The sequence below is a fragment of the Symphalangus syndactylus genome, chromosome 16 (assembly GCF_028878055.3).
Source record: "Symphalangus syndactylus isolate Jambi chromosome 16, NHGRI_mSymSyn1-v2.1_pri, whole genome shotgun sequence".
Taxonomy (NCBI): Eukaryota; Metazoa; Chordata; class Mammalia; order Primates; family Hylobatidae; genus Symphalangus; species Symphalangus syndactylus.
The window spans coordinates 55958809-55986153 of record NC_072438.2 but is presented as its reverse complement, the minus strand read 5'-3'; the positions used below and the strand labels follow the sequence as shown (position 1 = coordinate 55986153).

The window sequence follows — 27345 nt, the reverse complement described above, 5'->3', positions numbered from 1 at the left end:
GAGCCATCACACCCAGCTAATATAACTTCATATTCACAAGGAAACAAAACAATTTGTGTGACTCGCTTTATAGCAATATTTGCTTTATTGTGGTGGTCTCGAATCAAATCCACAATATCTTTGAGGTATGGCTGTACTTTCTAAGCATTTCCTGAGTCAGCCTACTTTTTCTCCATTTTTATTGTCACTATTCTATCCATTTTGTTTTGTTTTGTTTTGTTTTCTTGTTGTTGTTTGGAAACAGGAACTTGCTGTCACCCAGGCTGGAGTGCAGTAGCACGATCATAGCTCACAGCAGCCTCGATCTCCTGTGTTGAAACCATCCTCCTGCCTCAGGCTCCTGAGTAGCTGAGACTACAGGTGCATGCTACCACACCTGGCTCACAGCATTTACAATTTAAAATTACAGAGAGCCTTGTGGGCCATTGGAAAAGACTGAATTTTACACTCTGAAATGGGAGTCCTTGGAGGGTTTTGAGCAGAGGAAAGATATGCAGTTCATCAGATCACTCTGCCAAAAGATCAGTTGTGTGGCACAAACCAGAGGGCTGGCAGTAGAGATGACTGCCAGACTTTATTTGCAAGCTGGGTCAGTAGGATTTCCTGGTAGACTGAATGTGGGGTGTGTAAGAGGAAATAAGGATGGCGACTGGAAGTTCCTGGAAGGATGGGTTGTTTTATTAGATAGGAAACCCTCTGCGGATGCAGCTTTGGGAAGATGATGTTTGGGTCAGCTGGGTGTCATGCAGACAAGTGGAGTGTCAGGTGTATGGCCAGGGACTTAGATGTACAGCCCTCAGCATGTAGATGCCTCTTCAAGCTGTGAGGTGGCCGGGGAGTGAGTGCAGAGTGAGCCGGAGGAGCAGGACTGGTGTGGGTGAGAGGGGGTGACTGCAGCCATGAGGCCTCAGCAGTGCCCAGGAGGGAGAAGCAGTGTGAGCATGCAGGCACGTGGGAGGCCAGCTGTACATGGAGGTGACATGTTGTTCAGATCCCACTGCCATGTTAACTATGGTGAAGGCAGAGTTGACCACTGGAGGAGGGGCACGGAGGCCTTCAGCGATCTTGGCAAGCACCGATTTTCATGGATGTAGGAGAACTGGAGCAGGGGAACTGGAGGCTGTGACTGCAGAAAACTTTTGTGGGGTTTTGCTGCAGAGAGCAGCACAGAAGTGGAGGAATTGTTGGTGGAAGAAGTGGAATCAAAAGGTTTTGAGATAAGAGAGGTAACAGAGGGAAGAGCTGTTGGAATAAAGTCCAGGAAGAGTGGATGGTGTCTACTGAGCAAGTGATGTGTGGCCCTGAGCAGACATTGACAAATCATCTGTGCTTGAGCTGCCCGTAGAACTTTCTGTGATCATGGAGATTCACGTCTGTACTTCCCAATACTGTAACCCTGGCAGCAGGTTGATATGGACCACTTCCAATGTGGCCAGTGTGATTGAGGAACTGCATTTTAAATATTATGTAATTGTAATTAATTTTAATTTAAATAGCCACACATAGCTCCCCTATGGGCCAGGTCAGAGCTCTGATAAGGCTGGATAAGCGAGGAAACCCGGGTAGAGGGGTGACTGTGAAGGTTCTTTCGGTTTGGGAGTGAATCAGGAAATAGCCATCAGCTGAGTGAAGGTTAGGGAGGTGTTGGGTGTTTACAGACGGGAAAAGTGTGACAGAATTGTTTGGAGAGGAAGGAAAAAAAAGGTGTGGACTGGGGACGTTTCCAGTGTTCGGGCACACAGGGCTCCACAGAGTAATCTACATTTGCTGTCCCTTGGAGCAGCAGAGAAGAAAACGGTTGGGACATATTCTGAGCAGACTGTAGAGGTAAAATGTGTAGGGTTTTTTTTGTTGCTGTTGTTTGTTTGAGATGGAGTCTTGCTCTATTGCCCAGGCTGGAGTGCAGTGGCACGATCTCAACTCACTGCAACCTCTGTCTCCCCGGTTCAAGTGATTCTCTCACCTCTGCCTCCTGAGTAGCTGGGACTACAGGCACGCGCCACCACGCCCAGCTAATTTTTGTATTTTTAGTAGAGATGGGGTTTCACCATGTTGGTCATGCTGGTTTCGAACTCCTGACCTCAAGTGATCCACCTGCCTCGGCCTCCGAAAGTGCTGGGATTACAGGCATGAGCCACCGTGCCTGGCTAAATGTGTAGTATTTTTTAATAGGATAAAGCCTACATAATTCTGTCCACAGTTCCTTTACTTAGAAATTGCTCATTTGTTCATATTAATGTTATGTTGATTACAGATAATGGCATATGGGTTTTTTCCTGTCATGTATAGCTGAATAGTGCAGAATTTGAAGATCAAGATGATCAAGCTAGAGTTCAGTATGAGGGTTTTCCATCTGGGACGTATGTCCCCATTGAGATTGAAAATGTTCTCTGTGAATCTGTGCATATCTTTGACCCCCATTACCCCATTATCCTGGGTGGCTTGGGCAACAGTGAAGGCAATGTTGGATACGTGCAGGTGGGTCCCTTTGCTGCGTATTTGGTGCCTGAGGCTCTGTGGATTTCCCCTCCATCGATCATCTTACCCTCTTGTCCCATCAGATGCATCTGAAGAAACATCGCTGGTATAAGAAAATCCTCAAGCCCCAAGATCCAATCATATTTTCTGTAGGGTGGAGGAGGTTTCAGACCATCCTGCTCTATTATATCAAAGACCACAATGGAAGACAAAGGCTTCTAAAGTAAACCCCACAGCACATGCATTGCAGAGCAGCCTTTTGGGGTAAAATATGATTACAATAACTTGCTTATTGCCGATACTAAGCCTTACAGGCTGCATCATTATAGCTTTGTGCTTTTCCTTTCATAAAATTCCATTCCTGAGATTTTTCTCTTTTCTGGGAGCAGGGAGGTGGTTTGGAGTAAATCTATATCCAAATGTAAATGTCCCTATCCATTATGTAAAACTAGAATCTAAAATTTGTGGTTTGCTATATTTCTTTTTTTCCTTTTCCTTTAAGGCCCTATCACTTCACAGGGAACTGGTTTCTTGGCAATAGACTGTCAGTGGCATAATGGTAACTATCTTGGATGATTTCTTTTACAGATTGGCTTGAGAAATATATCCTGAATGTGGGTTATTGCATACATGAGACTTTAAGTTGAAAATTACTCATTTTTAGTAATATAAATTAAATTTCCCTTTCCTTTTAATCTTCCTACATCCTTTTCAGTAGGGTGTGGGAGTAGAGGAGGGGAAGTGGAAGACTTACAATGGTACTGAAGACATTTCCTATTTTTGTGCATCTTTTGGATTTATTTATCTAAGCAAGTACTTAAGCAGTGCTCACCATGTGCTAACCACTATATGAGGTTGTGCGGAGCCATCGGCGACTAGCCAGACATGCGACCCCCTGCAGCCATGCTGGGGTAGCAGTCTGTTCACTACATTTTCATTTGACCAGTCAGACAGGGCAGGGTTTATTGGTCCCATTTAACAGAGAAGAAACCAGAATAATGAGCAGATGGAATCTGCCCTGGAGGTTCAAATTTTAATTTCCTAAACATTGCAACTGTATTTTTCTTTTCCATTTCATTCCAAATAGATCATTATAGTCAAATTATGTTCCTCTGAAATCACTCTCAGGAAGTACTCAAGTCTCCCTGTTTTTTTTTTTTTTTTTTCTGTTAGACAAAGTCTCGCTCTGTCATCCAGGCTGGAGTGCAGTGGCGCAATCTTGGCTCACTGCAACCTCCACCTCCTGGGTTCAAGCAGTTCTCCTGTCTCAGCCTCCTGAGTAGCTGGAATTGTACAGGTGTGCACAAGCATGCCAAGCTAATTTTTGTATTTTTAGTAGAGACAGTGTTTTGCCATGTTGGCCAGGCTTGTCTCAAACTCCTGACCTCAGGTGATCTGCCCGCCTTGGCCTGCCAAAGAGCCAGGATTACAGGCATGAACCACCACGCCTGGCCTCAAGTCACTCTTGTTAGTTTGGCTTACCAATTTTAAAGTTTTGGATTGCTTTTGTCAAACCACTGGGCTGCAAGTTCAGATGGTCTTTCTTGTTTTTCTTAGCTAATTGTAAGTTAAATTCACTTCGGTAATTTATTATGTCACATAGAATTGAAGTTTTTCTCTTGCTGATATTATTCCTATTTTCAAATTCTGGGGTTCCTGTTAGCCTGATTTTTGGAAAGCTGCCACAGGAATTGTCCTTGATCTGGATAAATCCATAAAAATTGTTAAGAAATTAAAGCTAACTGGTTTTACATATAAAATTTTCAAGAACACTTCATTTATTAAGGTTTGTGTATCTATATCTTCTCATATTTATAAATGCCCATTTTGTTTGAGAAAAGGAATGAAATACTTCTAGAATAAGGGCCTCATGTTTTTACACAAGTATTTGAAATCTTTTATAAACTTCATGTTTTGTTTGCTCCCTCATGTTGTGTTACTTAAATATGCCCAGAAAAGCAGTAGTAAAACAGAGCTATTTAGGAATTGAGGCTGTTATTCATGACTACCATGTGAGACTGCTACAGAAACTCATATTGAAAATATGTCATTTTGGGGCTGGGCATGGTGGCTCATGTCTATAATCCCAGTACTTTGGGAGGCCGAGGCAGGCAGATCACGAGGTCAGGAGATCAAGACCATCCTGGCCAACATGGTGAAACCCCGTCTCTACTAAAATACAAAAAAATTAGCTGGGCGTGGTGGTGTGTGCCTGTAGTCCCAGCTACTTGGGAAGCTGAGGCAGGAGAATCTCTCGAACCTGGGAGGTGGAGGTTGCAGTGAGCTGAGATCACGCCACTGCACTCCAGCCTGGCGACAGAGCAAGACTCCGTCTCAAGAAAAAAAAATATGTCATTTTACCCATTGGGTTTTGTTTCCTACTTTTTTGATTTGTGTTAAGAAAGGGAAAAAAAATCACAAGTTTGTCTAACCATTCAGTAGAAAAATAGAGCATTTGCAGACAACTCGGCAAGGGTAGAAAAATGGATGTACCGTTTCTCAGTATTTGGGGAAGGTGGTTTGAGCAGTATTTATTGACAATTTCATTAGTGGGATGTTTCTATTAAAATACATAGCAAGATCATTAAGTGTTCTTGCAATATAACGTAATAATACCACCAGCATTTATCTTGCTGTTTTCATGTTCTAAGTGCATGCACCTGAGTAAAAGGATCTGGGCTGCAGTCTAGGCTGAGAGATGACAGCAAAGGCTGCCTAGGCCAGTGCAGTCCAGTAAATCCCTCTTCAATCTTCTCTTCCACACAGACAGCAGTGATGAGCATGCCCATGAACCCACATGATTATTTTGGGAAAAATGAAAGAGTTATATTCTTTTTGTGGTAGTAATTCCACTTTCAGGGGCAGATACATTTTGATTATTTTATCACCTTTCAGTGAGTTGTTTTTGTTCTTTAACCAAGGATGTATGTTTGAGGTAAGAAGTAAAGCAAATATGATTTTTCTTGTGTGTTTTTATCTTGCTATACCCATAGGGAATGTTTAATTCTGCCTTGGAAGTGGCCAAACTTGAAGGTGCTGTGATTCAAACTGTCAGCGAGATAAGGCAGCAGATCAAGAAAGTGCTCCGGGCTCCAGAAGGAGCCTTCCAGGCCAGCTTTAAGTATAAGCTGCTGATGAGCAGTGAGTGTCTTGAGTAGTGTTCAGGGCAGGGTGTTACCATTCATGCTTGGCTTCTAGCCAGTGTGACAAGAGGCTGGAGTCAGGTCTCTAGAGAGTTGAGCAGCTCCAGCCTTACATCTCCCAGTCTTATGTGGTGTGCCCATTCGCCTTGTGTCTGCAGCCCCCTGGCCACACCCAGTAACAGTTCTGGGATCTAGGCCGGGCGTGGTGGCTCACGCTTGTAATCCCAGCACTTTGGGAGGCCGAGGTGGGTGGATCACGAGGTCAGGAGATCAAGACCATGGTGAAACCCCGTCTCTACTAAAAATACAAAAAATTAGCCGGGCGTGGTGGCGGACGCCTGTAGTCCCAGCTACTTGGAGAGGCTGAGGTAGGAGAATGGCGTGAACCCGGGAGGAGGAGCTTGCAGTGAGCCGAGATTGCGCCACTGCACTCCAGCCTGGGCGACAGAGCAAGACTCCGTCTCAAAAAAAAAAAAAACAGTTCTGGGATCTATGAGACTAGCTTCCTTAGTGAGCTTTCCCTTCAAATACTTTGCAACTAGGTAGAGAAGTTTGGAGTGAAGGTTTTGTTCTTTGTTTCTTTGCAATATGGATATGAATCTTCTTTTGAAAATGTTAAAGTAAATTACCTCTCTTTTCAGATACTGTCTTCATGTGAACTTGGTATCCTGTTTCCATCCCAGCCTTCTATAACCCAGTAATATCTTTGTTGAAACCAGTGGGTGAGAAAGACACCTGGTCAGGAATGCGGACCACAGGACAACTCGGGCTCACCCACGGCATCAGACTAAAGGTGAACAATGACTCTGCATAAAGTACTGGTGGTGTGTGTGTTAGTGGAGATGCAGCCTGTGCTCTGCAGACAGGGAGTCACACAGACACTTTTCTATAATTTCTTAAGTGCTTTGAATGTTCAAGTATAAAGTCTAACATTAAATTTGATTGAACAAGTGTATATTCATGGAATATTTTGGAATGGAATACCAAAAAATGGTAGTAGTGGTTCTTTCTGGATTGAAGACAAACTTTTCTTCTTTAAATTTTATTTTATACATTTGAGGTTGACCACATGACCTGAAGGATACATATAGACAGTAAACTGGTTACTATAGTGAAGCAAATTAACATATCTACCATCTCACATAGTTACATTTTTTGTGTGTGACAGGAACAGCTAAAATCTACTTATTTAACAAAAATCCCAAAGACAATACATTTTTATTAACTATAGCCCTCATGATGTACATCAGATCTCTAACTTGATCATCCTATATGTCTGCTACTTTGTATTCTTTTAATGTATGTCTCCCCATTTGCTATTGGTCATTTCCTATTTGGCTCATTTTTCAACTGGGTTGTTTTTCTGTTATTAAAAGAGTTCTTTACTGATTTTTGGACATTAACACTTTATCAGATATGTGATCTGCAAATATTTCTTCCAGTCTGTAGGTTCTCTTTTCATTTTGTTGGTTGTTTCCTTTGCTGTGCAGGAGCTTTTTAGTTTGATGCAGTCCTCTTTGTTTATGTTTCCATTTGTAGCCTGGCTTGTGGTGTGATATCCAAAAAATAATTGCTAAGGCCAATGTCAAGAAGCTTTCCCCCTATGTTCTCTTCTAGGAGTTTTACAGTTTCAGGTCTTATTTGAGTCTTGGGTCTTCTATCTGTTTTGAGTTGATTTTTGTGTATGGTGTATCATCAGGGTCCATTTTTATTATTTTGCATGAGAAAATCCAGTTTTCCCAGCACTATTATTGAAGAGACTATTTTTCTTTCCATTGTGTTGTCTTGTTTGCCCTTGTCAAAAATTAGTTGACAGTATATGTTTGGATTTATTTCAAAGGTCTTTGTTTCATTCCATTGGTTTATATTTTTTGTTTTTATGCCAGTATCATACTGTTTTGATTACTAGAGCTTTGTAACACAATTTTAAATCAAGAGGTGTGATGCCTCCAACTTTTTCTTTCACAGTAATCTGTTGGCTGTTTGGGGTTTTTTGTGGTTCCATATGAGTTTCAGGATTGTTTTTTCTGTTTTGTTTTGTTTTTGTTTTTGTTTTTTTTGAGATGAAGTCTCACTCTGTTGCCCAAGTTGGAGTGCAGTGGCACAATCTTGGCTCACTGCAACCTCCGCTTCCCGGATTCAAGCAATTCTCCTGCCTCAGCCTCCTGAGTAGCTGGGACTACAGACACATGCCACTATATCCAGCTAATTTTTGTAGTTTTAGTAGAGACAGGGTTTCACTATGTTGGCCAGGCTGGTCTCCAACTCCTGACCTCATGATCCACCTGCCTTGGCCTCCCAAAATGCTGGGATTACAGGCATGAACCACAATGCCTGGCTGGCATTATTTTTTCTGTTCTGTGAAGAATGCCATCAGAACTTTGATGAGGATTGTGTTAAATCTGTATATTTGCTTTGGGTAGTGTGAACATTTTAACAATATTAATTCTTCTGAGCCATAAACATAGGATATCTTTTCATTTGTTCATGTCTAAATTTCTTTCATCAATGTTTTATGGTTTTCAAGTGAACACATCTTCCATCTTCTTGGTTAAATTCATTCCTAAGTATATGTTTTTCTTTGATGCTATTGTAAATGAGATTGTTTTCTTGATTTCTTTGTCAGCTAGGTTATTTGTATATAGAAATGCAACTGATTTTTATATGTTGAGTTTATACTTTGCAGCTTAACTGAATTGATTTAGTAGTTCTCAGAGTTTTTTGTGGAATGTTTGGAGTTTTTTACATAAAAGGTCTTGTCATCTGCAAATAGAGATAATTTTACTTTTTTAATTTAGTTACTTTTTTTCTTGTCATATTGCTCTTGCAAGTACTATGTTGAATAAAAGTGATGAGACTGGGAATCCCTATCTTGTACTCAATCTTAGTAGAAAAGCTTTTAGTTGTTCCCCACTGACTATGATGTAGGCCATGGGTTTCTCATAAACAGTTTTTATTATGTTGAGGAACTTTCCTTTTATACATAAACTATTAAGAGGTTTTACCAAGAAAGGTTGCTAAACTTTGTTAAATGCTTTTTCTGCATCAATTCAGGTGACCATATAGTTTTATCTTTCATTTTGTTAAGGTGATATATCACATTGATTGATTTACATATGTTAAACCAGCCTTGCATGCCAGAGATAATTCCCACTTAATCATGATGTATAATCTTTTTGATGTGTTGTTGAATTCTACTTCCTAATTTTTTTCCTGATCAGCCATTTATTTTTATATATATATATATTTTATTACACTTTAAGTTCTAGGGTACATGTGGACAACGTGCAGGTTTGTTACACATGTATACATGTGCCATGTTGGTGTGCTGCACCCATTAACTCGTCATTTACATTAGGTATATCTCATAATGCTATCCCTCCCCCCTCCGCCCACCCCACAACAGACCCAGTGTGTGATGTTCTCCTTCCTGTGTCCAAGTGTTCTCTTTGTTCAATTCCCACCTATAAGTGAGAACATGTGGTGTTTGGTTTTTTGTCCTTGTGATAGTTTGCTGAGAATGATGGTTTCCAGCTTCATCCATGTCCCTACAAAGGACATGAACTCATCAATTTTATGGCTGCATAGTATTCCATGGTGTATATGTGCCACATTTTCTTAATCCAGTCTATCATTGTTGGACATTTGGGTTGCTTCCAAGTCTTTGCTATTGTGAATAGTGCCACAATAACATACATGTGCATGTGTCTCTTTAGCAGCATGATTTGTAATCCTTTGGGTATATACCCAGTAATGGGATGGCTGGGTCAAATGGCATTTCTAGTTCTAGATCCCTGAGGAATCACTACACTGACTTCCACAATGGTTCAACTAGTTTATAGTCCCACCGAAAGTGTAAAAGTGTTCCTATTTCTCCACATCCTCTCCAGCACCTGTTGTTTCCTGACTTTTTAGTGATCGCCATTCTAACTGGTGTGAGATGGTATCTCATTGTGGTTTTGATTTGCATTTCTCTGACAGCCAGTGATGATGAGCATTTTTTCATGTGTCTTTTGGCTGCATAAATATCTTCTTTTGAGAAGTGTCTGTTCATATCCTTTGCCCACTTGTTGATGGGGTTGTTTATTTCTGGTAAATTTGAGTTCATTGTAGATTCTGGATATTAGCCCTTTGTTAGATGAGTAGAATGCAAAAATTTCCTCCCATTCTGTAGGTTGACTGTTCACTCTGATGGTGGTTTCTTTTGCTGTGCAGAAGCTCTTTAATTAGATCCCATTTGCCAATTTTTGCTTTTGTTGCCATTGCTTTTGGTGTTTTTAGACATGAAGTCCTTGCCTATGCCTATGTCCTGAATGGTATTGCCTAGGTTTTCTTCTAGGGTTTTTATGGTTTGGGGTCTCACATTTAAGTCTTTAATCCCACTTGAATTAATTTTTGTATAAGGAGTAAGGAAAGGATCCAGTTTCAGCTTTTTACATATGGCTAGCTGGGCAATGTCAACTTTGTAAATTAACTGAGACCTGTCTCAGCTTTGAGGTGTTCACAAACTATACTCCAAGGATATATTAACCAAAACATCATAGGTCTGGTACAAAAACCATGACACAAAAGCCAATGGAACAGATCAGAGAAGGTTGTAGGCTGCACTCCTACAACTATCTGATCTTTGACAAAGTCTATAATTAGAAGCAATGGGAACAGACTCCCTATTCAATGAATGGTACTAGGATAACCGGTTAGCCATATTCAGAAGATTTAAAATGGACAACTTCCTTCCAACATATTAAAAAAAATCAACTTAAGATGGATTAAAGACCTAAATGTAAAACCTAAAACTAAAAACCCTAGACAAAAGCCCAGAACATAATATTTTGGACATAGGCAATAACAAGGATTTTATGATCAAGTTTCCAGTAGCTATTGCAACAAAAACATAAATAGACAAGTGGGACCTAAGTATACTAAGGAGATTATGTTCAACAAAAGAAACTATCAGCAGAGTAAACATACAACCAACAAAATGGGAGAAAATATTTGCAAACTATGGATCTGACAAAGGTCTCATATCCAGAACCTGTAAGGAACTTAAAAAAATTTTTAAGCAAAAACTGAACAACCTCATTGAAAAATGGGCAAAGGACAAGAACAGACACTTCTCAAAAAAGACATACATGCTGTCAACAAGAATGTGAAAAAATGCTCCATTTTAAAAATCACTAATCGTTAGAGAAATGCAAATGAAAACCACAATGAGATACCATTTCATACCAATCACAATGGCTACTAATAAAAAGTCACAAAATAACAGATGTTGCTGAGGTTGCAGAGAAAAGGGAAATCTTATACACTTCTGTTTGGAATGTAAATTAATTCAGCCATTGTATAAAGCAGTTTGAAGATTTCTCAAAAAACTTAAACAGAACTACCATTTGGTACAGCAATATCATTACTGGGTACATACACAAAGAAATATAAATTATTCTACCAAATGACACATGTACTTGTATGATTATCACAGCACTATTCACAGTAGCAAAAACATGGAACCAACCTAGAGGCTCATCAGTAGTGGACTAGAAAAAAAAAAATGTGTACCACCTGACGTGGTTGCTCACGCCTGTATTCCCAGCACTTTGGGAGGCCGAGATGGGTGGATCATTTGATACGAGGAATTTGAGAAAAGCCTGGCCAACATGGTGAAACACCATCTCTACTAAAAATACAAAAATTAGCCAGGCATTGTTGTGCATGCCTGTAGACCCAGCTTGGGAAGCTGAGGTGGCAGAATAGCTTGAACCTGGGAGACAAAGTTTGCAGTGGGCCCAGATTATGCCACAGCACTCCAGCCTAGGTGTCAAAGTGAGACTCTATCTCAAAAAGAAAACAAATTCGTAAATATACACCGTGAAATACTGCGTAGCAACAAAAAAACAATAAAATTATGGCTTTTGCAACAAAATGGATGTAGCTGGAGGCTACATCCCACAAATTAAGCAAATTAACACAAAAACAGAAAAAGAAAGCATATATTATCACTTATAAATGAGAGATAAATACTGGCTCCACATGATCCAAAACAGGGAATAATAGATACCAGGGTCTGTGTGAGGGTAGAGGGTGGAAAATCCGTGAGGACTGAAAAATTACTTATGCCTATCAGGTACTATGCTCACTACCGCAGTGACTAAATTATTTTTCCCATGAAACCCCAGCAACATGCAATTTACCTACATAACAAAGCTGCATATGTACCCCCGAACCTAAAACATAAATTCAAAAAGAAAAGAATGAATATCAATAAGATACTTAGTAAACACACAAGTGTTTGGAAATCAAACAACAAACTTCTAAATAATTCACGAAGAAACATCAAAATAAAATTTAGAATACATTTCGAATGGAAAGATAAACATCTGAACTGCTGAAAGAATAGAGATGGCTTTAGTCTCAAAACCTATATATAAAAACATTGAAATTTCAATCAGATGGTAATTGGTATGTGATTTGATAATCTTCTTAAGTTTATACAAAACTGAGAACCCAGCTAGGTGCGGTGGCTCACGCCTGTCATCCCACGACTTTGAGAATCAGAGGTGGGTGCAACACGAGGTCAGGAGTTCAAGACCAGCCTGGCCAAGATGGTGAAGCCCTGTCTCTACTAAAAATAAAAAAATTAGCCAGACGTGGTAATGGATGCCTGTAATCCTGGCTACTCAGGAGGCTGAGGCAGGAGAATCAATTGAACCCGGGAGGAAGAGGTTGCAGTGAGCCAAGATCATGCCACTGCACTCTAGCCTGGGTGAGAGAGCGAGGCTTCATCTCAAAAAGAAAAAAAAAAATTGAGAACCCAGATAAAAATAGCTAACTTTATTCTCCAAAAGAAAAAAGAACAACAGTGAGTAGAGGTCTGCTTCTATTGGCTATCAGATAATCTTATAACCCCGCAGTACTGTGATGCTACGAAGCACATCCACAGCAGTAGTGTGACAGTCAGGTATCAAATAGACAAGAACTTCAGAGAAGACAAATGTAATGTTTGAAATCAATAGAAAGAAGCATTGCTTTGAGAAAGTTGTTTATTATTTGGAATTTGAAGAAATAAACAATAAATTTCAAATAAAGAATGAAATAAAAAATAAAATTAATACTACAAGGAAGTTTTTAAAATATTCATGCCTTTTCCTCATGACATGAAATACAAATATCATGAAGTAAAAGATAGACAAATTTTACTAACAAACTCATTTTTAGCAAACAATTGATAAATACCATTGAAAGACAAATAACAAATTAGAAGAAAATATTTACATGGTATATATAACAAAAAATGGATATTCAGAATGTATAGAGATTATCAAATAGTAAAGAACATGCAAATCCCGGTGGGAAAATGAGCAAAGAATATAAAGAGGAATTGCACAGAAGAAAAAGTATGCATTATGTATTAACAAATGAAAAGTTGCTTCATCTGTGTAATGGCCAAAATGTATGTTAAAATGTAAGACAACATTTCTCCCATCTCATTGGTAAAATAAAAAATACATATGCACTGCATAAATTCATATGTCACTTCAGCATTTTTACAATTAATATCACTTTTGTTATTCTTAAAAGGCTGAAAAATTAAATGAGTTAAAAGCAGTATGAGAGAAATTATTGCAAATATGTGTATAATATTGTTAGGAGAAATCCAAGTAAGACCCCAGAGGCAAGACCCCAAGTTTAAAATTAAGACTAATCAGTTTATATATATAATAATTTAAAAATATTCTGTACATTATAAAACTCACAAAACAATTAAAAGGCAAAAAAATCAAGAAAAAATAATTTCAAAATAAATGCCACAACACAGCCTCCTGTGGTCAAGATTACTCTCCATTCTACTGTGATGTCTAAATAGATTTTTGGGCATCTAGACTAATGTTGGGTTTGTATACTCCCAGAAAATTCAAGACTAGTAAATGCACCCAACTTTACAACCCTGAAGCATATTATCACATAGGGGTCTTGTGTAGTTTGCTAAAATGTAATGTACTACCTGTCACAGAATGAGCACTTAACTGATGTTGGGTGTGATGTAGCATAGTAGCAAAAATCTTTAGAATTAGGCCACAATGTTTTTAAGGGCTTTGCACGACCCATTATTTTTTGGCACTTAATTTAAAAAAATCTGCATGCTTATTTTAATTTTGTCATTACTTGCCATCGTATCCATCTCAGGACACTGATCAAATAATCACAAAATCACAGAGATGACACTCTGCTAATTAAGCAAGTTTTCCTTTTTTCTTTGTGAAACCATTCTTCATTTTTTTTTTTGGTATTTAGAAATAATTTCTAGTGCTAATTTATTTTTAGTGAAATTTTGCACAGATTCTCCAAATAAAAAACCAAGAATGACCAATTTTATTGGGAAAATACTAAATGTAACAAACTTTATTTTTTGACAAGTGAAGACTATTTTTCTAATTTTGCTTAAAAATTTTAGGTTTAGCCTTAGGTAATAAAGTTAATAGAGAGAACGTTTACTACCATACATAAATTCAAAAGACATGTTAGTTTAGATTGTCAATTTAGTGTTGAACAAAGCTGCTTGAAATTTTCAGATAAAATAACTTTAGGTAAGCTTAAGAAAAGTTTGGTTGCATTTTGTTTATAATCTTGTACTTCTGTTTTCATTCTGATTTAGTAGGCTGCATATTTTTTTAAAAAAATTTCAGGTGGATTGTGGCCATTCCTTTTCCTCTTAAGTCTTATTTGATTGTTCTTCCAGAACAGATATTAACATTTGCAGTGCTGCATCTGGATCAAGTAGTTTGGTTAGAGAAATTTAAACCTTTAAATCACAAAACAGCTTATTTTCAATTGTCATAGCTGACATTGAATCTATGCCTAATGGTGTAAGCAATGTGGATATTGGAATGTCTCTGAGTTTTATATTAATAAATTTACTAGCTAAATAAGTGATGTAATCATCTGTTGATGTCTGAGATGAAGAGTGAGTAAAAACCACATAAAAATTTTCCATAAAACTAAACTTATCTTGGAATTCTTTGTAAAAAAAAATTCTGTGAGATGGAAATTTGGAAAGTTTTCCTGTAATTTCTTGAAATCAAATTTAACAGTGCATGGTAGTCTGACCATTCTGCATTCTCCTTTCTGTATAAAAAACATCACTATTTCAAGGCCAGAGAGCCCCCTTTACATAGCTTGTTAAGAATTATTCAAAATCCAGCATGATTCAAGATACTGATGGATTTTGGGTATTTGAAGAGAATTCCTCTGGTGGCTAAAATGCTTTGAAGATCATTTGTGCAGCTGTCATTCAAGATTAAAGGCTCCCTAGTTAATTGTCCAGTGAGATCACAGTTCCTGTGACAGTGGCAGAAGATGTCCAGCAAGGAGTTAGCAGCAGCCTAGTTGGCTTTTGTTGCATTCTCAATGAAAGCAGAAACTAATGAATAGCACTCAAAGTGATCAAGTGCCTGCTTTCTTGTCAAAAATTGAAGATGTACTGCTCCAGCTACTTTGGGGCTTAACACTTTCCCCAATTAAGAAGAGATGTTGACAGCTTCTAGGAACACATCATCCAAGGCTGTGGCACTAAAAAAACACACCTGAGATTTTACTCTGCAAAGTTATTTTCTATTAAATTCACTGCCTTTTTCACATCAGAGTGAATAATGACAATACATTGTAGCTTGGTCATTTTGCACTCTTCATTCTGATTTTCCAGCAACTTGCATTCCTTTCAACTGCTCATAAGTTAAATTTCTCAATGAAGTAATCACAACAGAACTATCTCCTTGAACAGTTTGGAGTTTCCTGAAAAAAAAACAGATATACTACCATATGATCCAAAAATCCCACTGCTTGGTATATACCCAAAAGAAAGGAAATGAGTATATCAAAGAGATTTCTGCACGCCTAGGTTTGCTGCAGCACTGTGTACAATTACTAATATTTGAAAGCAACCTAAGTGTCCATCAACAGATGAATGAAGAAAATGTGGTACATATACACAGTGGAGTACTATTCAGCCATAAAAATGAAAGCCTGTCATTTGCAACAACATGGATGGAACTGAAGATTATTATGTCAAGAAAAATAAGCCAGGCACAGAAATACAAACATCACATGTTCTCACGTATTTCCAGGATCTAAAAATAAAAACAATTAAATTCATGGACATAGTAGAAGGATGATTACCAGAGGCTGGGAAGGGTAGTGAGAGAGTGAGAGGGAGGCAGGAATTGTTAATGGATACAAAAAACTAAAAAGAAATAATATATAATAGAAACCTACTATTTGATAGCAAACCCGGGTGACTACAGACAATAATAACTTAATCATATATTTGAAAATAACATAAAGAGTGTAATTGGAATGTTTGTAACTCAAAGAATCACTGAGGGGATACTGCATTCTCTATGATGTGCTTTTTTTCACATTGCATGCCCGTATCAAAACATCTCATGTACTCCATAAATACTATGTACCCACAAAAATTAAAAATAAAATACAAAGACGAACCATCTTCTCTCTGTGTAACAAATATTATAGTTTCAAATCCAAGGCTAGAGAGCCGCCCTGAAACAACATACACTCTTTTGACTTGAAGAGTTTTCTCTTTGCTCTATACATAGGTATTTGTAGAAGTTAACATTCTGGAACATTGACTTCCAACACAGCAAGTGGGACAGCCACACATGTAAAATACAATGACAGAGCAGGACTCACAAGTGCATTCTGCTGAAAACGTGAGCAAGCCAAATTCAAATTATTTTTCAAACTCATTGATTTTAGCTACTGAAAGGTCTATAGGACATTATCAGACAGAGTTTTTGTAGAATCTAAGATTTAGAAAGTGAACTTCAATGTGACTGTGATCATTATGCAATAACTGCTGTAAAAACTCAGGTTAGTGTTGGCCACATAGGACTACAACACTCTTGTGTTGCCTTGACAAGTTCCTCTAAACATGGCAGTAAACTTAGTGCCTTTCAGTGTTCTTTTTCCCATAGACTTACAGACAGTGAGAGACACCTGGCTCCCCCACATCACTTCCTTAGCAGCCAAGAACAGCATGTCACCCAGAATGAATTCTAGCTGTGGCAGAAAACGGCTTACATGGAGAGATGTCTGGCATTTGGTAATACCTGGGTGAGAGTTTTCCAAGCTCTTATGAAGTACCCGATGCATAAGGTCCACTTCTAAATATTAGAAACCTCTTGCTGTGAAAACACATAAAATCCATAGTTAAGATGATGATGCCATGCAGAAAAACACGTGGCAATGTAACCACCAGTCTTTTTCAATGGCCTTGCTCATGGCTGTTACTGTACTGCTGAAGTCCAGTGTCAGCACTTTATGTTTCCCCATTGTGTCATCAGCCCAATTCAAAGTACCGTCAAAATTACATCTGGAGGTGCTAACAGGAAAATAATCTGAGTAAATCCACATTTGCCATCTCAGCTTCCAAAGATTGGTCATCAAACAGTGTGTTTCTGTCTTTCTATCTTGGCTGTCACCTTTACTACACTGTAGGGGTCTAAGGTTTGTAGAGTGGATATCACAGAGTTCTGGTTGTCCTTGTGAGGTTTGATACGATAAACTTTTTCAAAGAAAGTATGCCTGATTACAGAAATGAGTATTGTCCCCTGACAATCCACATAGAATTCTGGGGCGTTCTTCTCGTTACATTTAATAATAGCTTCTGCTAAACTTGTAATGTTCTGTGGGATTGTATCACTTCACCTTCTTGCTAACTTCCCACCTTCTTGCTCAGAACTCCAATGGGCTCAGAGCAATGTTTGGAGTGCCAATCACCCTGAGCTCAATCTTGCTCTGAACATCATCTTCTCTGAGCTCCATCTTACACTGTGAAGCACCTGCTGCAAGCTCCATCTTGCTTGGAGCTCCTTCTTGCTCCAAGCTCTATCTACTCCAAGCTCCATCTAGTCAGAGATCCATCTACTTTGAGCTCCATCTTGCTGGGAGTTCCAATCACTCCAAGCCCCATCTTGCTGGGAGCTCCAATCACTTCTAGCTCCATTTTGCTCTGAGCACCATGTGGTCAGAGCTCATCTTACTCTGAGCTACATGTGCTCTGAGCTCCACCTTGCTTGGAGCTGTAATCACTGTGGGCTCCATTTTGCTCTGAGCTCCAACTAAAACCAAGCAACATCTCCTCCAAACTCCATCTTGCTTAGAGCTCCTTTTTTGCTCAGAGCTCTATCTGCTCTGAGCTGCATCTTGCTCAGAGCTCCAATCGCTCAGAGCAATGTTCAGAGTGCCAATCACTCTGAGCTCCCTCTTGCTCTGAGCACCATCTGCTCTGAGCTCCATCTTACACCAGCAACTTCTGCCCCAAGTTCCATTTTGTTTGGAGCTCCTTCTTGCTCAGAGGTCTATCTGATCCGAGCTCCATCTGGTTCAGAGATCCAATCACTCCAAGCTCCATCTTGCTCTGAGCACCAGCTGCTTGAAGCTCCATCTGCTCCAAGCTCCATCTTGCTTAGAGCTCCCATCACACCAAGCTCCATTTTGCTCAGAGCTCCATTGACTCAGAGCTCCATTTGCTCCAAGCTCCATCTTTCTCAGAGCTCCAATCACTCCAAACTCCATCTTCCTCTGAGCACCCTCTGCTCCGAGCTCCATATGCTTGGAGCTGCATCTTCTAGCTCCATCTTGCTGATATCTCCAATCACTTCTAGCTCCATTTTGCCCTGAGCATTATGTGCTCGAAGCTCCATCTTACTGTAGGCAGGATGTTCTCTGAGCTCCATCTTGCTCTGAGCATCATCTGCTCTGAGCTCCATCTGAAACTGAGCAACATTTCTTCCAAGTTCCATCTTGCTTAGAGCTCCTTCTTGATCAGGACTTCATTTGCTCCAAGCTCCATTTGCTCCAAGCTCCATCTTGCTGAGAGCTCCAATTACTTCCAGCTTCATTTTGCTCTGAACACCATCTGCTCAAGCTACATCTTATTATGAGCAAGAAGTTTTCTGAGCTACATCTTGCTCAGAGCTGCATCTGCTCTAAGCCCCATTGTGCTCGAAGCTCTAATCACTCCGAGGCTCATCTTGCTCTGATCACCATCTACTCAGAGCTCCACTCCTCCAGAGCAAAGTTTTGAAGTTCCAGTCATTTCAAGCTCCATGTTGTTATGAGCATCTGCTCTGAGCTCCATCTTACACCGAGCAATATCTGCTCCAAGTTCCAACTTGCCTGGAGCTCCTTTTTGTTCAGAGCTCTATCTACTCCAAGCTCAATCTTCTCTGAGCTCCATCTTGCTTGGAGCTCTAATCACTCTGAGCTCCATCACGCTCTGAGCACCATCTGCTCTGAGCTTCATCTGAAACTGAGCAACATCTGCACCAAGCTCCACCTTGCTTAGAGTTCCTTATTGCTCAGTTTCATCTGCTCTGAGCACCATCTTGTTCAGAGCTCCATCTTGCTCAGAGTTCCAACTGCTCAGAGCAATGTTCAGAGTTCCAACGACTCCAAGCTTTAACTTGCTGTGAGCTCCGTCTTACACAGAGGAATATTGGCTCCAAGCTCCATCTTGCTTGGAGCTCCTTCTTGTCTGAGCTATATTTGCTCTGAGCTAGACACTCCGTGCTCCATGTTGCACTGAGTTCCAACTGCTCAGAGCTCCATCTGCTCCAAGCTCCATCTTGCTCGGAGCCCCAGTCAATCCCAGCTCCATCTTGCTCTGAGCTCCATCTGCTCCGAGCTCCACCTTGCTCGGAGCCCCAGTCACTCCCAGCTCCATCTTGCTCTGAGACAACAGGCTTGGAGCTCCATCATACTCTGAGCAACATCTGCTCCGAGCTTCATATTAATTGGAGCTCCATCTGCTCTGAGCTCCATCAAGCTTGGAGCTTATCTTACTCAGAGGTCCATCTTGCTTTGAGCACCATCTGCTCCATGTATGTTTATAGCAGCACTATTCACAACGGTAAAGACTTGGAACCAACCCATATGCCCATCAATGATAGACTGGAAAAAGAAAATGTACTACATATACATCATGGAATACTACAAAGCCATAAAAAGGTATGAGATCAAGTCCTCTGCACAGACAGGGATGAAGCTGGAAGCCATTATCCTCAACAAGGTAACACAGGAACAGAAAACCAAACACTGCATGTTCTCACTCATAAGTGGGAGCTGAACAATGAGAACACATTTTAATACTATTATGCCCTTTGAAAATGGTCTCTGTTTCTCTTAACAAAGGATATTTATACATTGTAATTTTTTTCTCTCTAAAGGACTGTGGCTTCCTCTGTCTGTGCAAGTCTAGGGTACAGGTTGACTACCTCACTTTGAAATGACCCACCCCATGTCCACACATGGTTGGCCCCTCCTGTAAACTGTTCACAGACTGTTACCACCTGTGGGTCATTTGACGGGAGGAGACCTCACATAGCAATGCACCAGGAAAATCACCAACTGAAAGGATCACTGAAACAACATGTGTTTGCTTATTTAGAAGAATGAACAGGAGTCAGTTGAAGGTGATTAAGTCAGCAACATCTTAAGGTGACAAGATGTCAGTAACATCTTAGATGACCAAGAATAATCCTGTGGGCCCCAAGAACATATGACAATATGGACTACGCCAGCAAAAATCTCACCCATCAGACAACAACAAATGACGCTGTGGCTCAAATGTTAAATGTCCTCTCTTGATATGTGAAAGCACATGACCAGCAGGAGGCAAAAACATCAGGGAGACAAAGGCTTTGTTGCATATCTGCGGACTTCAGTCTCCAGTGAGACACTCAGAGCCTACATCTCCTCTGTTACCACTGCTGTTTTTATTGCACAGAACATATATGTTTCATTGTACAAGAAACGTTTTGACAAACATACATCTGATAAAAGGCTGTCTTCAAAATGTCTAAGCAACTAACACTACTTACTAGCAAAAACACAAAAGAGAAACTAATAACCAAACAAAACCTGAATAGACATTTCTACAAAAAAGACATAACATTGAAAACAAGTTTTAAAACTTGAATAACATCACAAACCATGAGAAAGATATAAATCAAATCAACACACATATCATCTCACTATAATTCAAATGGATGTTATCAAAGTGATAAAATATATTAAAAGAGACACAAATGCTGGTGGAAATTTCCAGAGAAGAACTCGTTTGGTAAGAATGTTAATTAGTATACAGTCGGGCACGGTAGCTCACGCCTGTAATCCCAGCACTTTGGGAGGCTGAGGCCAGAAGATCACGAGGTCAGGAGATCGAGACCATCCTGGCTAACATGGTGAAACCCCGTCTCTACTAAAAATACAAAAAATTAGCCGGGCATGGTGGCAGGTGCCTGTAATCCCAGCTACTCAGGAGGCTCAGGCAGGAGAATGGCATGAACCCAGGAAGCAGAGCTTGCATAGAGCTGAGATCGTGCCACTGCACTCCAGCCTGGGCAACAGAGCAAGACTCCATCCAAAAAAAACAAAAGAATGTTAATTAGTATACACACTACAGAAACCAGTTGGAGGTTCCTCCAAAAATTAAACCTACAACTACCACTTCATCTAACAATTCTACTACTAAGTATACTTTCAGTGCAAAAGAAATCAGTTTATGCAAGAGGTATCAGCCATCCTATGTGGACTGCAGCACTATTCACAATCGCCAAGATAAGGAATAAACTTACCTGCCCATCCACAGATGAAGGGATAAAGTAACTGTGGGGGACGTACACAAACAGAATAGTCTTCAGCCAGAAAATCAAGTGAAATTTCATCATTTGGAGCCATACTGTTGAACCTGGAGGACAGCATGGTAAATGACCTAAGCCAGGTAGAGAAAGAAAAACATTGCCACATCTCACTCATGTAGAACCTAAAATAAAATGCTTTATTGCAATAGATCTAGAGAGCACAACAGTGGTTTCCAGAGATTGGAGGGAAGCAGGGGCATGGGCAGGGATCAGAAATAGGTACAAAATTACACTTAGATGAGAGGAATGAATTGTTAATCTCTGTTCCACAGCACAGTGACCAGAAGTTAACAAAACATCACACATTTTTCACAAAATCTAGAAAAGGAGATTCCAAATGTTTTCACCATAAAGAAATTAACAACTGTTTGTGATAACAGAGACCCTAAATATCCTGATTTGAACATTCCTCTGTGTCTGCATTAACCAAAATGCCCCACTCTAACTCTCCCCATTGTATACCTTTACTATATGGCCAATCTTTTAAAAAATATGTAAATATGCAATGCTAAAATTCATACAGACCACAAAACACCCTGAATTTCTAAAGCAATCCTGAGAAGTCCAAACTACATTGGTTGTGTCACACTTCCTGATTTTAAATTTCATTGAAAAGCTAGGGACCCCATTTCACACAGAACAGTGGAACAGATTAGAGGACCCAGACGTAAACCCACACCCCTAACACCATCTGATCTTCAAAAAAATCCACAAAAATAAGCTTTGGAGAAAGGACTCCCTCCGCTCAATAGATGGTGCCAGGACAAACTGCTAGCCAGTTGCAGAAGAAAAACAGTGGGCCCGTGTCTCACCATGTACAGAAATCAACTCAAGATGAATGAAAGATGTAAACGCAAGACCTCAAACTATGAAAAGCCTGCAAGAGAACTTGGAAATACCCTTCCTGACAGAGGATTTGGCAGAGCATGGCTACGCCTAAGACCCCAAAAGCAAGTGCAACTAAAACAATTATTGACAAGTGGGGCCTAATATACAAAAGAGCTGCTGCACAGCAGAAGAAATTACCAACACAGTAAACAGACAGCCTACACAATGGGAGAAAATGTTCCCACATACGCATCTGATGAAGTCTAATATCCAGGATCTACCTCAAATACATTAAGCAAATAAATCAGAAAAACAAATCTCAATGTAGAAAGGGTAAGGGGCATGAAAATATGCATCTCAAAAGAAGGTTTACAGCAACCAACAGACAAGACAACATTTCTTTACCTCAGAAATCATCAGAGAAATGCAAAGCAAAAGGCCCATGAGATAGTATTTCACACATTCTGATGAATGACAATCATGACACAGTCCACAAGAATGAACACCAGCAAGGCAGAGGAGGAGGGATACTGGTCTGCTGTTGGTGGAAATGCAAACTAGTTCGGATGCCATGGAAAGCAATGTGGGGATTTCTCAAATAACTTTCTCGACATCACTAAACCTCACAAAAAAAGTCCATGAAAACCACACTAAGATTCTGTCTCATTCCACTCAGAATGAGTGCTACCAAAAACAAAACACAAATTTTTGAAGGTGACATCCAGTGTAGACTTACAGAAAGGTAACTCTTAAACACTATTGGTGGGTATGTAAATTAGTATACACACTATGAAAAACAGCTAGAAGTTTCTGAAAAAATTCACAGTACAACTACCATGTCAGCTAACAGCCCCACCACTGGTTCCACATTTAAAGCAGCTGAAGTCCCTAGGTTGAAGAGAGCTATCTGCCTTCCCATGGGTACTGAAGCACTCTTAACTGTGGCCAACGTAGAGAACCAACCTACCTGTTCAAACACAGCTGCAGGGATGAGGAAACTGCTGTACAGATACACCACGGAATATGTTTCAGCCATAAGCCTTTGGGAAATCCTGCCATCTGCAGCCACATGAAGAAAGCTGAAGAACATGAGGTCCAAAGAATAAGCCTGGTAGAGAAAGTCCCATGCCATGTGATCTCAGGTATGTAGACTGAAAAAAGCTTTATCTTCTAGAAGTATAAAGTTCAATAGGGCTTACCAGAGGCTGCTGGGGAAGTGGAGGTGGTCTCAGAAGGAATCAGTGATGGGGTACAAAGTTACTCTCAGATGAGAGAGACCAATTCTGGTCTTCTACTCCACAGCAGGTAGCCTTAACACAAATGTATCATATGTTTCAAAGTAGTTAGAAGTAAAGATTCTAAATGTTGTTACCACTCAAAAATAATAACCATATGAGAGGAAGAGATGCTAAATAATCTGATTTTATCATTACTCAACATATACATGTATCAAAATCTTCCTTGTACCTTCTAATTGTATACATTTAGCATATGACAAATAGTGTTTTAAGAAATATAAAGAAACAATGCCAAAATTTATGTGGAAATGTGAAACACCCTGAATTTCCAAAGCTATTCTGAAAAATACAAACCATATGGGATGCATCACATTCCCTGAGTTCTAATTAAATGAAAATCCATAGTAAACAAACCCATATGTTACTGACATACACAGAGAAACACAGACCAGTGAGCAAAATGAATGTGCTCAATAATAAACAAAAATTTATATGGAATGAACACATTTTTCAAAACACCACCAAAATGACACAACGGGGAAGATTTCCAAAACTAGATATCCATATGCAAAAGAATAATACAGGACTCCTATGGTACTAGGTACACAATAATCAACTCAAAATGATAAAAGATTATACACAAAACTTGCAACCATAAAGCTCCTATAAAGACAACCTTGGGTGTGCATATATTTAGGACAACTTGGATGTATGCTCAGGGTTCGCAAAAAGTAAACAAAAATACAAGGGAAAAACATTATTGACAATGAACTGCTTTGGTAGTGATTTTGTTTTTTCTTGATTAGTAACCAACAGCACAGCCACCAAGAAATTACACACATGTGGGACCACGTCAAGCTGAAGCATTTGTGCCCAACAAAGGAAACAATAAACAAAATAAAAAGGCACACTAAAAATTACAAGTTTGGGATAAGGGATTATTTTTGAAAAGGTACAAGCCAGTCACACTACCAGCTGGCAAAAAAAAAACAAAACAACAGAACAATTGCCAGATAAAATCTGGGCAAATAACTGGATTAGATAATTTTCCAAAGAAGACAGGAAACTGACACAATGTCTACAAAAACGTGGTTAACATTACTACTCATGAGAAAAATGCAGATCAAAACCACACTCAGATCTTATCTCACTCCAATAGAATGAACATTACAAAAAGATCAAAATATTTAAAAAGACAATTCCTGGTATGAATTTCCAGAAAGGGGAACTATTTGTGGAAACATAAATTAGTATTAACACTATAAAAACAGTTAGAGGTCTTGCAAAGAATAGGAAAAAAACAAATACCATATCATCTAGCAGTCCCATTACTAGGTATAAACTCAACCTACCTGTTCATCCACAGATAAAGAGATCAAGAAATTCTCATATACATACACTAGGAAATATTCTTCAGCCATCAAAATAATGAAAGTGTCATTTAGAGCAACACAGATGAACCTGGAAAACATTATGTTAAATGTAATGAGCTAGGCCTAGAAAGACAATCACGGCACGATACCACTCATGTGAAATCTTAAGATGTTTATCTTAATGAAGTAGAAAGCACAATATTGGTTACCAGAGTTTGGGAGATAGAGGGGGAATGGGGAAGGATTGATTATGGAAACGAAGTTATCTTAACATTAAAGGAATAAATCTGAGGTTCTCCTCCTCAGCCTGGTGACTGGAGTTAACAATATCATATTTTTCTAGAGCAAGAAGGGAGAATTTTGAATGTTCTCCCCACAAGAAAAACAAAAAAATGCCTGGATGAGCAAATAGAGATCCTAAGTACCCTGATTTGATCATTACCCAATCTATATGTATGAAAGTGTACCTCTAATTATGGACCTTTATGTTGCGAAAAAAAGTTAACAGAAATAAATATGTATTGCTAAAAATCACAGGGAACCACAAAAGCAATGAATATCTAAAGGAATCTTAAGAAATACAAAGTGAAGACCCACAATCCTCAATATCAAATTACACTGCCAAGTTGTAGTTATACAGCTGATATATGATACTTGCATAAACTATGGACAAAAACAGGGAGGACAAAAACATGATCAACACAAATATGGACACAATCAACTGACTTTGATAAAGAACACTGCAATGTGGAAGGCAGAGAATGAATACTTTTGAGAAAAATGACATCCAGATGCAGAAGCGAGAAATAGGACCTTATTTTACACGATGTATGAAAATGAACACCCCCTCTCCCAAATTGAAGGCAAAACAAAAGACCATAAACCACAAAATGTTTTTAACTAAAATACAGGATGAGCATATGTTTTGGGTCACTTGAATCTCTGCTCACCTTTGCAAAGAGGAAAACAAACACCCTGGAAGAAAAACCTCATTGACAATTAAATGCTTTGTCACTGATACATATTTTCTTATATGGGTGACAAAAACTACATGCATGAAATGCAAAAATAAATATATGGGTCTACGTCAACATGAAAAGTTTCTGCACATCAAAGAAAACTACTTTCCAAATTAAAAAGCATCCTATAGATTAGGCAAAAATTTCAGGCAATCACGTAATTCACGAGGTGTTGTCATCTAACATGTACACAAAAAACACTACAAAGTAGCAAAAGCATCCAATCTAATATATTACGAAGAACCTGGACAATTCTGCACGGCCATAAAATGGAACAACAAATGAGAGATAAGGTCCTCAAAATAAACTATTCATTAGAAAACTGTAATTCAAAACCACACACAGATAATCTCACACTTATTGAATATTCCTAGATTTTAAAAAAAAAAATAGGAGGGGCTGGGAATGGTATCTCATGCCTGTAATCTCTGCACTTTGCGAGGCCGAGGCAGGTAGATCAACCGAGGTCAGGAGTTTGAGACCAGCCTGACCAATATCGTGAAACCCCATCTCTACTAAAAATACAAAAATTAGCTGGGCATGGTGGCCGGCGCCTGTAGTCCCAGCTACTCAGGAGGCTGAGACAGGAGACTTGCTTAAAACCAGGCAGAGGTTGCAGTCGGCCGAGATGGCGCCACTGCACTCCAGCCTGGAAGACAGAGCAAGACTCCGTCTCAAAACAAAAACAAAAACAAAACAAACCCCAAACCAAAAATAATAGGAATGCGGGTGTGGTTTTGGAGAAAAGGAAACTCATACACTGTAGGTGGAAACGAAAAATTAAGATACACACCATGGAAAACAGCTAAATAGCTGGAGACTCCTCAAAGAACTGAAACTACAGATGTCCCTTGCTCTAGCGAGGTCGGTTTTTAAAGGTGCTGAGGCATCAGAAATAATCCTAGACTCCAGCTCAGAGGCCCCTGGGGCTCGGAGGGACCCAGGTCCCGCCTTTTACCGCCAGCTCTGGGCCAGGGCGCTCCTATACGCTGGATGCGGGTCGGACACTGGCATAGCCTTCCCGGCCGGGGTGCGGACGCTGCAGTAGCCAGGACACCACCACCGCCCCCACGCAGAGGGCTCGGGCCCAGATGCCCACGAAGAAGTGAGGGCATGAAAACAGGGAGATTCAAGGAAGGAGCTGGGAGGGTTCCCGGTGGGGTCCACGCCCCCGCCACTTACCGCGGAGAGCTGCCTCCTACTCCACTATCACATGGAACCCACCACCGCTTCTCCGAAGCTCGCTCTGACCAAGGCGCTGCTGCTGCAGGGGCCTTGCAGGAAGTGCAGCCTCAGCTTCCGTAGGGACCCGCACGCCGGCAGCAGCGTCCCTCGTGCCAGGTTGAAGCTCCACACCATCTTAAAGGGACAGCAGCTCCGACTTGCCAGAAGCAGCTTTGGGTTGCGGCACAGACTGAGCCTCTGCCCAGCCCCAGGGGACGACGAAAGGCCCCCTGGTCTCTCATCCTCCCCAGCTTTCGGGCCCTAGAAGTCGCAGGAGCGCTCCCTGTGACCCCCTCGCTGAGATCAGCTCCCTTTGCCTAGGGAGA

The 27345-nt window shown here is 40.0% G+C and overlaps 1 long non-coding RNA gene and 1 pseudogene across 5 annotated transcripts; one reads left to right on the top strand and one right to left on the bottom strand.

Moving 5' to 3' along the window:
• Positions 1-969: 969 nt before the first annotated feature.
• LOC129464624 (ribosome biogenesis protein BMS1 homolog) lies at positions 970-6492 on the top strand (annotated as a pseudogene).
• Positions 6493-8000: 1508 nt separating this feature from the next.
• Positions 8001-27090, bottom strand: LOC129464462 (uncharacterized). Of its 5 annotated transcripts, XR_010116229.1 has the most exons (6): positions 26978-27090; positions 24756-24864; positions 23365-23475; positions 23133-23273; positions 21272-21408; positions 12128-15407 (listed from the first exon to the last, which is right to left on the bottom strand). It is a non-coding gene; the product is annotated as an uncharacterized lncRNA (long non-coding RNA). The 5 variants fall into 5 exon arrangements; XR_008651601.2 differs by lacking the exon at positions 12128-15407 and adding an exon at positions 8001-8384 and having other exon boundaries at positions 23133-23244; positions 23365-24864; XR_008651600.2 differs by having other exon boundaries at positions 23133-23244; positions 23365-24864.
• Between the last annotated feature and the right edge of the window lie 255 nt (positions 27091-27345).